This window comes from Etheostoma spectabile, chromosome 2, assembly GCF_008692095.1.
Source record: "Etheostoma spectabile isolate EspeVRDwgs_2016 chromosome 2, UIUC_Espe_1.0, whole genome shotgun sequence".
Taxonomy (NCBI): domain Eukaryota; kingdom Metazoa; phylum Chordata; class Actinopteri; order Perciformes; family Percidae; genus Etheostoma; species Etheostoma spectabile.
Genome location: NC_045734.1, coordinates 3170939 through 3181786, shown reverse-complemented (window position 1 = coordinate 3181786; position 10848 = coordinate 3170939). Strand labels below are relative to the sequence as shown.

At 39.2% G+C, this 10848-nt stretch overlaps 1 protein-coding gene across 2 annotated transcripts in view; it reads left to right on the top strand.

Moving 5' to 3' along the window:
* The window catches only part of frmpd1a (FERM and PDZ domain containing 1a), a 51312-nt gene that overhangs the window by 1285 nt on the left and 39179 nt on the right, over nucleotides 1-10848 (top strand). Inside the window, exon 2 of one of the 2 annotated variants that reach the window (XM_032536039.1) lies at nucleotides 7488-7595. The gene's annotated coding sequence lies outside the window, so the exon portion shown is untranslated. Of the gene's footprint in view, nucleotides 1-7487; nucleotides 7606-10848 lie in introns of both variants that reach the window. The other variant, XM_032536045.1, reaches the window with a different exon arrangement.

Here is a 10848-nt window from a genome sequence, read left to right as displayed (position 1 = left end):
GGCAGTGTAAACATCTCTGTTTCAAGTAGAGACCTGAATACAAAGCGAGCCCTGACACTTTGTGCAGACTTGAAACAGAAAAAGAAGAATATGAGGCCGGCTGCATTCTGAAGGCCCTCCCAGGCTTAACTAATTTATGATGTTATTTTTAGGCTCGGCTACATTTTTGATGCTTCGTATTTGTCAAGTTTAATACTGAGCAAAAACTCTGGGTGTGTCTGTCAACCTCTTTGTACGCAACTGTGCACACACACACACAAATGATTTGTGGAGATACTTGTAAGACCCTTTGGCACTGCATTATTAATAACGACCGTGAAGTTAATTGGTATAGTGCTTTTTGAAACCAACATTTAAAAAGTGCTTGACATGAAACTGCACACTGTTGAACTTTAGCTGACTGATGTAAGCGTGGACCTCTCATCACCATGCCCCGAAGCTAAAACACCCAATGGTGAAATAAGAAGCACAGTCAAGTTTTGTTAGCTCCCCAAACCAAACTAATTACAAATTAAACTTTCAACCCCACAACTCTACGTCACACTTCAAATTGTGCTATACTCAGGCCACTTTTGAAAAACTGAACATTGTAAGAGGTAAATTCCTTTCAAAAAGAATCTCAAAACATGTAAAAATGTTAGAGACAAAAGAGTCTTTAAAAAAAAAAAAAAACTAGTACCGCCACAAAGAAAATCAGCTTTCAGTGACTTTTTACGGCATAATGGTGAATTAGAATCTAAAGCGGTTAGGAGGAACTGCTCTAATGAGGTCTAAAAGGTTTTAGGTCATCTCTAATCTTCTCTGCCATATAGACAGCACTTTCAGCCAGTTTGGCACCAAACTCCTGATTTAAAAGGTTTTCCGACAGCAGCAGAAATAGTTCTTTAAGCGCTTTCAGTGCAGTAGGCCATCAGAGGCTATCCATCAGTTCTTATTGGACAGAGACAGACAATAGGCGGATACATGGCTGCTGATTCAGTAACACTTCTTTTACTTCCCATTTTACCTCCATAAATTCCGATACATGTGCCATAGTGTTCCAGGCTACCCACAATATGAAGAACTGAAGAAAAACCGGTTTTATTTTAGTGAGTTGCTGGCTTACAGTCCAACATCTATACACAGAAAGGGAAAGTCAAACCCACATAACAGATGCAATGTTTTTTAAATTTAAAATGTTTTTTTAAACATTTTTAAACAACATTATGCTTTCGCTTGTTTAGGCTCTTGAAGAACTTGAACTAAAAGTTTAAAGCATGCAGCTTTCCTCCTCTCTTTTTCCTAATTGTGGGTACCCCCACTAGAGCCCGATGGATATATCGGCGAGCCAATATTATCGGCCGATATTAGGCATTTTCCAATCTATCAGTGTTGGCATTTATAATGGCTGTTTGTTTTTTTAAATATTCATTCATCAGAATAATTTATTTTATTATAAATTATGTTGCAAACCCTAACCCTAAATATTCTTTCATCAACGAATATTTAAAAAATAAAAACGGACTGTCAACCATGTCATGAGTGTTGGCGTTGCATAGTCTGTCCACCAGAGGGCGCTCTACAACGTCCCTGTTGGCGACACAGATTTTTTTTTTTTTTGTTAATGTTTTTGTACAAAGGACTTTAAGTTTACATGTTATTTATCAGAACTTTAATATATTTTGATGTGGTTTTGTTTTGACAATAAAACAAATTATCATATTATTTTAGTGAGAACTCATAAATAACTACAAATAACTAATGTTAGGGAAATCTGTTTATATTTTGTTATGCTTTTCTGGATTTTTTAAAAAGAAATATATTGGCTGATATATCGGCATATCGGATTTTTAAATAACCAAATATTCGTATTGGTATCAGCCTTAAAAATCCTTTATCGGTTGGGCTCTATCCCCATGCTAAACCACATAATTTTGTCGGTCTGTGGGACCCCTTCTTGCCCAGGGCCTTTACCCCCTTATGGCTCAGAATGGCTTTTTAGAGGGGACTACGCATGACACTGAGCATGATCGGTCCATGTACATTAAAAGTAAATGAGCCTGTGTTGCCTTATTAAACAGAAAGCTATACATTTTCCTGTTACTTCTGACAATGTCATGAACAAAATGTTAATTATGCTCGAGCAAATGAAACCCCAATTAACAAAACTGGTTACAAAAATAATATTAATATTTTAAATACCACAGCTAAAATCCCAGGGAGATTCCGGTACAGCCTGACTCTGGACCATAAAACTGATATTAGTGCTTGTATTCAAGTTTATGTTCTACTTGTTCAACGGTCATTTGGTAATGGCTGTTTAACACATTCGGACGGGATTTAAAATTGCTATCTTCTCTCTCAATTTTTATCATTTTGGTGTGGTGATTGTCCTTTGGTGCTGGCTAAAACCCCCTTTGGGGGGGTGCCAAAAATTCCTCTATGCAGGAAAAACCCTGGCATATACTGTAAAGTGTGTTTTTTTTGCATCCAGTTGTCTTTCTGAACGCCTCATGCTCAGAGCAACAGTATACACGTCCAGCGGATGTCTAAATCAATTGGCTCACTTGGAGCTCACACATGGCTCTTTTCTCCACTCCACTTCCTTTATATGCCGGGTCTGTTTTTGTTGAACCAGATCACTTCTCTGAAGGGTGAAATGTGCTTGAAATTTTTATAAACACTCATATCAGTAGGCAATTGGCATGGTTTGTTTATGTCACTTCTCTTTTCTAGTATGAGGCAAGTTCTGCCTTTTTTGCCTATTCTGCTAATACGCGCTAGGAAATCCAGATACAAAATGGCAAGGGGACATGACGTAGTTCAGTTATTTAAATACGTTAACCCTTGTGTTGTCTTCCCATTAAAACTGAAAATTAACACTTTTGTTGACGCTTTTATCGATGTCTTAACTTTTTCTTTCGTTTTGTCCCTTTTTTCAACACTTTTGATGCTTTTTTAATGTTTGTCACTTGCTTACGTCACACACTGATGTTTTGGAATTTATGGTCAATGAACTTCATTTATAGGAAATTATACCCAATGTTAGGAGTCAGAAAAGCAGAAATTAGGAATTATTTAGACTAAAATTAAAGGAATGTAATGTATGTTGATGGATAATCACAGACTGGAAAATGTCAACTTTTACTCAATACTAATTTGAATCCAATTCATTCATTTTTTTTCTTCAAATGCTATAAAATTAAATAAGACCCCAAAAGTAATGAAAGTAGAGATTTGTACTTGCCAAAGAGCGTTGTGTGGAATCAATCATGTTATTTTGGGTAGTTAAAAAGAATATGATCATAGGAAAACGGGTCAATTTGACCCAAAGACAACGTGAGGGTTAAGTACAGCCACCATCTGTTACCACATCAAACATGACTAAACTTTAATTGTTAATTCAATATGCTTGTCAAAACAATATCCACAAAAGAAACTTAAAACCAAACTGGAAATGTTGCTTCTGAAGAGCAGACTGAAGACACGCTGCTTCTGAAGCCCTTTAATTGGACATTTGAACAGTGGAATCTAAATGCCACTCAGCTACATCCAGTGGAGGTGAGTGCTAACCAGTGCTAGCACACTCATCTCTGTTCTGGACTTGGGAAAGCACCCAAATGACTCATGGGAACTATATTTCAAATTGCCAGCTATGGCTTCTGAATTTGGCAGAAGACAAATAACATTGCCCTCATTAAGGGTCTTGAGTTGGCAGACCCAATTGTACCACTGTGAGTGTACCGATGATGATGATGATGATGATGTTGCTCTCTTCCTCTCTTCCGTCTGGCTCAGTATTAGTCGGCGAATATCTCATTACCAGGATGGAACTAACTGGAGATTCATGATCTACAACTGCTGTCTGTAATCAGTTCAAAAAAGCATTTGTGAATTGATTAAATAGCAACTGTGTTTGCAACATTGGCTAAACATGGATAAATATAATAGCACCGGTTAGCTTGTAAACCTTTTTCATATTTTCCCCAAAGAGAACACCCATTTGCCTGAGTGGAGATGGAAGAGAAATGTGTTCTCTGAATCAAAGCCAAACGTCTGCTTCCCGAGACAAAACGCTACACATTATAAACTGCAAAGAGTTAATCAACTAATGAAAGAAGTGCAACATATCATCCAAACCGTCACTACACTGTCTGGCACCACAAATAGAAACACAATTCTTGAGAAATCAAGAATTGTCCTTAAGTGAAATAACTTGTAACTAGATATCATGTACAGTAACTGACCTGTTGGCATTTATGACTAAAGAGACACACAAACAGTGTCGGCCACAACAATGTCTGTGTCAGTTAGTTATTTGATCTGAAAAGGTGTGTGTGTGTGTGTGTGTGTGTGTGTGTGTGTGTGTGTGTGTGTGTGTTGTGTGTGTGGTGTTGTGTGTGTGTGTGTGTGTGTGTGTGTGTGTGTGTGTGTGTGTGTGTGTGTGTGTGTGTGTGTGTGTGTGTGTGTGTGTGGTGTGCGCGCGCAACATAAGCCTCGTGGACTAGGTCACCTTTCTGCTTCTGTTAACATATATTCTTTTGGGTCAAGAGGAGAATCGACGTGAGAAGGAGGGGGCAAGGTGGAGTGGGGTGTGGCCTTTTACCACCGGCCACTTTGCTCGTTTGAAAGCCATGATGTCTCTCTCTCGTGGGTGGGCCAAATTCTCTGGGTGCGCAAAGCATACAGAGGGAAGGTAACCTTGCCCCTTGTGACCTCATAAGGGGCAAGTTTCTTCTTGTTTTGATCTGGAGCTTCTTAGTGCAGTCTTGAAGCCCATTCACAGCTCTACACAACTTCCAATTGACTAATCAGCCAGGTTAATGGAAAATACCTATGTGTAGAGCTGGGCAATATGGAGAAAATCTAATATCACAATATTCTTGATCAAATACATTGATATTGATATTGAGACAATATTGTAGGGTTGACAATTGGTGCTTTCAGAAAATATTTTTACAATTAGATTTTAGTTAGTCTGGTAAGTTCAGAAAGTTACATCACTTTCCTGTAATGTGGCCTTTAAAACCAAGAAACAACAACACTTGTGCCATATCACAACATTATGATTTCTAGTCTCAAATATCAATATCAATATGATATCAATCTAATGCCCAGCCCTACCTGTGTGGGTGTGCAGTGCCTTATTCTGCTCATTGTTTTTCCTTTTCAGCAGAGCAGACCACTTTTAGTTGATTCTCATCCCAATGTAATAACAATAACTTTTAAAAGTAACTTTTCAGTATTCAATTGCTTTTAAATGACAAAAACAAGAAACAGTAGATGGCAGAAGGGTATTTTTACAATTTTGTAAAAACTTTGAATGCACCATAAGCTAATGTGTTTCTATAGGATTCAGATTGCAAAAACGTGAAGTCTTTGCAAATTGCGATTTTCCAATAAGACGCACAGATTCCCCCGCAATATTATGGGTAATTTAGGATACTGTAATAGAAGTGTTACATCCCAAATTATATATTTTAAAAATAATTTAAATTATTACTGTAAATACAAAAACAAACAGATCAATTTCCACACTTTTTAAATAATGTATTCTAGCTCTAAATTGTATTTCTACATAATGTACATAGTACAAACAATACAATGACTATTTCTGCCATAATGTTACTGACAATACCTAAATTTGCTTCTTGCCTAAACCCCACCCGCCCGCTCTAAACACTGATGGTTGATCCTGAATAGTATTTGACACCCAGCTCTACCACATATATTATATTGGACATTCTATGGACAATCTTGAATATTGTCACAAAGGACTTTTGAGTGTATGCTTCCCATGAATAAATGTGTAAATTGCCCTTTAACGGTCAATTAGGGGCCGGAGTGTTGAAGCCATTACACTGATTTTAGTTTTCTCCTTTTCACATTTTGTGAGACAAGCGTTTATTTCTTTGTTTAAGACAATTTTATTTATGTTTCTGTTGCAGTTATAGAATAAAGAAACGGACTATTGTGACACTACGAACAAATGTGCGTTGTTTTACTGACCGCTCCTACATATGGTCTTCAATGTTCGTTAGCTTCCCCTACCCATCATACCCTCACCTTCCTGCTTCATGTTTGTATCACTCATATTTCCCTTTCTCATCTTTCCTCTTTGCTACCTCATGTGTTTTCTCTCTCTCTCTTTCTGCCTCTCTGTCTCTCTCTCTTTCTCTCTGTCTTGCCCCCTCATTCTCTGTCTTCCTCTGTGCGTCGGTATGCCTGTTAGTTGTTCCTGATAGAGTGAAGCGGCTGCATTATCTAGATACATTATTGATGCACGCAGCACTCTGACTAAAGCATACACACACACACACACACACACACACACACATGCACACATACACAAACTCCAACCACTCACTCACATAATAAAAAGACATACACTCATAAAATCAAACACATTGGTGCACATAGACACACACACATACAGTACACAATCACAAAGATGTGCCTCAATTTGTTTTTGAATGTGAGTGGGTACCAGAGAGAAAACTTTATGTTACTTCATGGCTGAAAAAACACAGCTGTTTCTGCCCAGCTCTGTTTTTAAGAGGCGACACAGTCATCTTGTTTGAAATGCACGGGACTAAAATTACCCCTCCATTGGCATTGGCAACATGCTGAGCTTAACTCCCTGCAGTACTTTGGAAGGAGTTGAAGACACAGAGGAGTTGCAGGAAACAACCAATCTTTAGAGTAATCCACAGAAAAAAAATCAGAAAATAAGGGAAAGACAACCGAAACAAATAAGAGAAGGGAGAATTATGAAAGAGAAGGGGTGAGATTCTGAATGGCGGGGAAGGCGGAGGAAGGGAGTAGGGATAGAAGAGTTCCCATCATTTTTTTCAAGGCTTTGTAAGGGCCTCATTAATTATGGATGGTGTTTGGAGCAGAGCAAGGGGCAAGTGGGACTCCACAAACAGCACAAGCAGCCCAGGCAGGCCCATCCTGCTGCGATGGAGCCCTGCTGTCTTTTTTGCCTCGTCTGTCTCTCCATCTTCCTCACTCAGTTCACTTTACTGTTGTCCCCCTTTTCCCCCCTTCATTTATTTCCTCTTTTCAGAGCTTTCTCTCTGCCATCATCCATATCTGTCTGTCAAGCACGCAGATGACAAAGTGTGTCTTTTTTTCCCCGCTTGGCCTGTCTAGTCTTGTTTTTTCGTTCCTACTAATTTTCTCTCATCTCCCTCTGTTCATCCTCTGTGCTTTCTCCTCTCATCACTTCTCCTTTCCCTTTCTTGGTTACTTCACACGATCCTTTCCTCCTCTCCCTTCCTGTGGTAACTGAGTTGTTCAATTAGCACGTGAATGAAGAGGGAAGCTCCCCTCCATTGTTTACTTTCTTTCTTTTTTACTACTTTTGTGGGGTGCATGAAGCAGTCATTGATAGTGTATTGATATCCCTGCATCTGTCTGTCTGTCTGTCTGTCAACAACGTCATCAATCTGAAGTACCCCACAGCGTACCTTAACACTTTATTCTGACGCTGTTTTTGCCCTCAGGAGATGAAGACACTGGGTCCTCCTCAGCAGAACGATGGATGGAGAGAAAGCAGAGCGGGACTGTAACTGGCGCCTTCATGGAGCCCTGATACACAGGGCAGAGAGCAGGTGTGTGCGGGTCAGTCTTTCAGTCTGTAAAACAAATGTGACACAGATTTTGTTTGTGTACACAAAAGGAAATATGACAAGATTAAAGGATTAAGAGAGAGAGAGACAGACAGACAGACAGAGGAAAGTGAGTATTGAGCCACAAACTGACAGTGTCTGTGTTACAGTTTTAGTCTGTTACCCTAAACAGACCTGTGAGGTTGAGGTAAAGCTCAGTCTAATCCGGCTCAGCAGGAGTGACGCATAACTCCGTCACAGCCTGCAGACATAGTCTGTAATCCCATTTGTGTGTGTACTCATTTAGGGTTAACATGCAAATCAGTTTCATGTTTTATGTTAATGTTGGCCTTTTTGGTATTTCACCAAATCCATGATCTTATCCATATTCTCAAAGTGTCAAAAGACTTCCATACAAATGGTCATCATGTCTCAAACAACATGCATTTGTTGACAGTGAACAGATCAGTACTTGTAATAGAAACATTGTGTTGTTAGGGTTGTTGGTTAAATACGCCAACAACTGTAAGAAAGGATAGGAGATATGTTCCCTCAGATGTGTGTTTGGCTGAAACTTTAGATAACTCAAACAAAGTTCTGTTAGTACATGATGAAATTGATAGTTGATTGAAGAGACAAAAAAGTTGTCAAAGTAAATGAATGAATGTACAAGAGAGATCTTAAGTGTGGGCAGTGGGGGATAATCTATACAGTAAATGCTGCTGCAGCCCCATCACTCAGCTTGTAAATGTGTGTGTTCCTCCTGCAGCAGTGCTTACCCTGTCCATCCCCAGCTTCAGCATTACAGAGTAACATTAGGGCTTCCTGCTGTCATTATGTTCAGTAAAAGTTCAGATGTTCAGGTGAGGGAAAACTCAGTGTACAAACAAAGGAACCAAGCAGGTCTGCCTAACTTATTTAGGTAGATAATCCTCAGATGAACACATGTTTTCTCCAATCCAATGTGAATCAAGTTAGTTTACTGATGGTACACTCATGCTTTTTCAAAATGTCTGGGCATGAACAGTTAAATGCTCCAAAAAAATACTATAGTAGGGCAAATAAGGCACTATTAAAACGTTTTGGCTCACAATTTGGCCTTCCTCAATTGGATGAATGATCAGAGAGTTGTTATAAATAAGATCACAGAGCCTCAGTTTGACAGTTTGACCCCTCTTGTCTGGATGGGAGAGCTTACTACCTCCGCTAAGCATTTCATGGGGAAAGCCGAGACGTGACATCACATTGATTGATGTCCAGTGCAGCTACAATGGAATTTGTTCTGGAAAAAAAATCCTCTACTTTACAGTAGACGGCAGGTTTTTAAAATTACAATTAAACAATTTGAAAGTTTTTCTACACCTGCACATGTTTGGCCTTTCAGTCACTCCTTGTAGGTGTTATCGACATTCCAGCAGCATACCACAGTTAAAAAGTTTGACAATTGATAAAATATTACATTTAATACAGCTACATTAAATTGTAATTTTTTTCATCACTACAGAAGAAATGATGAAAATAAATCCTTCAAAGCACTAAACGTAAACACTAAAATTGTGGTTATAGTGGGGGGGGGGGGTTAAATAAGTTTTCAGTATGTCAGAAATAGTAAATTCAACTTCAAATTGACTTGATTTTTGCTTGGCAGCACTGTCGTTTTGTCCCAACTGTATGGGTGTGGAAACAAAACCACACCCATGAACATTGAATAGAATCCATGCAAATGTCAGCCTTTCATTACGAAATGAATTATGTTTAATGTTGAAAATCAAAGACAATGTACACAAATAATATGTGTGGTATGAAATGGTAATAGATGTGATGTGGAGTTTTTCTTAAGCTTCATGTTTGCCATTGTGTTTGAGGCGCAGAGAAACAATACAGAACAGAAATCTGATTCCTCCTACCATTAAACAATAATCTAATAACCTCAAAGAGAGGGAGGGGACACACAAGCGAGGGAGAGCATGGTGATGGCAGCACAACAGTCATGCAAAAAGAAGAAACAACAGATGTTAATCTAGATTAAATCCAAGGAAGGACCACTTTGAAAAGGAACTTTTCGTTCACCAGGGAAATTGCATGAGCATGGAGCAACATGCCACAGTAACAGATCTACAGGAGACATTTCATTGCCCAGTTACATTAATAGGCCAATATTTAGTTGTTTGCTGTCTTGAAATTAGATGAAGAAAATACTATAAACTCCATCTCTAACAAGCCAAATAAGGAAGTACAGAGACGCAGCCATCTTATTTCTTAAAGCCACAGTGTGTACACATGACAATACCAAACTGAAATACGTAGATTGATGTAGATTAAATCTGTAGAGCTGATTCAGTAGACCTGAAGTCATCTCTTACACCTGTCCCCACGGGGGGGTTGCCAGATTGGTGCTGTGTTGTAACACTGCCAGCAACAACAACACTAGGGAGTGATGCCAGTACCTGGCAGCACATGCTGTAGCTGTACAGGCTAAATGTTTGGGCCGATGATTAAATGTCTCTTTGTCAAGACCAGGCCTGGAGTTTCACCATTTTAAGGGCAGGGCCACTTGGCTTTTGGTGTTGTCAATTATTTTGAGGGCACCAAGGCCAAATGCCAAGACAGCAAGGCCATAATATAAAGCATAATAATAAAACAATGATTTAAGTCCATGGAAAAAAATACATTTTAACTGTTGTTTTTTTTAATACAAAGTATAATATAGTAACTCGGTCACAGATTTGTGGCATTGGAACATCAGGGTGAGTTGGATTAAAGTCACGTGGTCAATGTCACTGATGAGATAATTTTGTAAGCTACACAGCGTTCTGTGAAATGTCAATCAAAGGCAAATGTATAAACTTAGTTTTAAATGAATTGAGCAATGGCTTTCATCATTCTTTGTATTTACATTTGAGCATTATCTCCCTGTTAAGGGTTGTTTTATTGTGAAGCTCTACACACAAAATACATTGAATCACTATAAATTCACTATAGGCTAATGCAAAACAACGATCCTCGGTCAGTGTGGAAAGGCTTGCAGACACTCACGACCCACAGGAGACCATCCCCCAACACTGCTGGTCCTCAACGACTGGCTGACAAGCTGAATGGTTTTTACTGTAGGTTTGAAAAGCCCACAGTCCCACCCCTCCCCCACACCAACTCACCAACTCAAACTTCCCCCCCCCTCTGACCCCTCACCTGCACACGATCTGTGAAGTGGATGTGCGCCAGCTCTTCCAGAGGCAGAAGACCAGAAAGGCTCCTG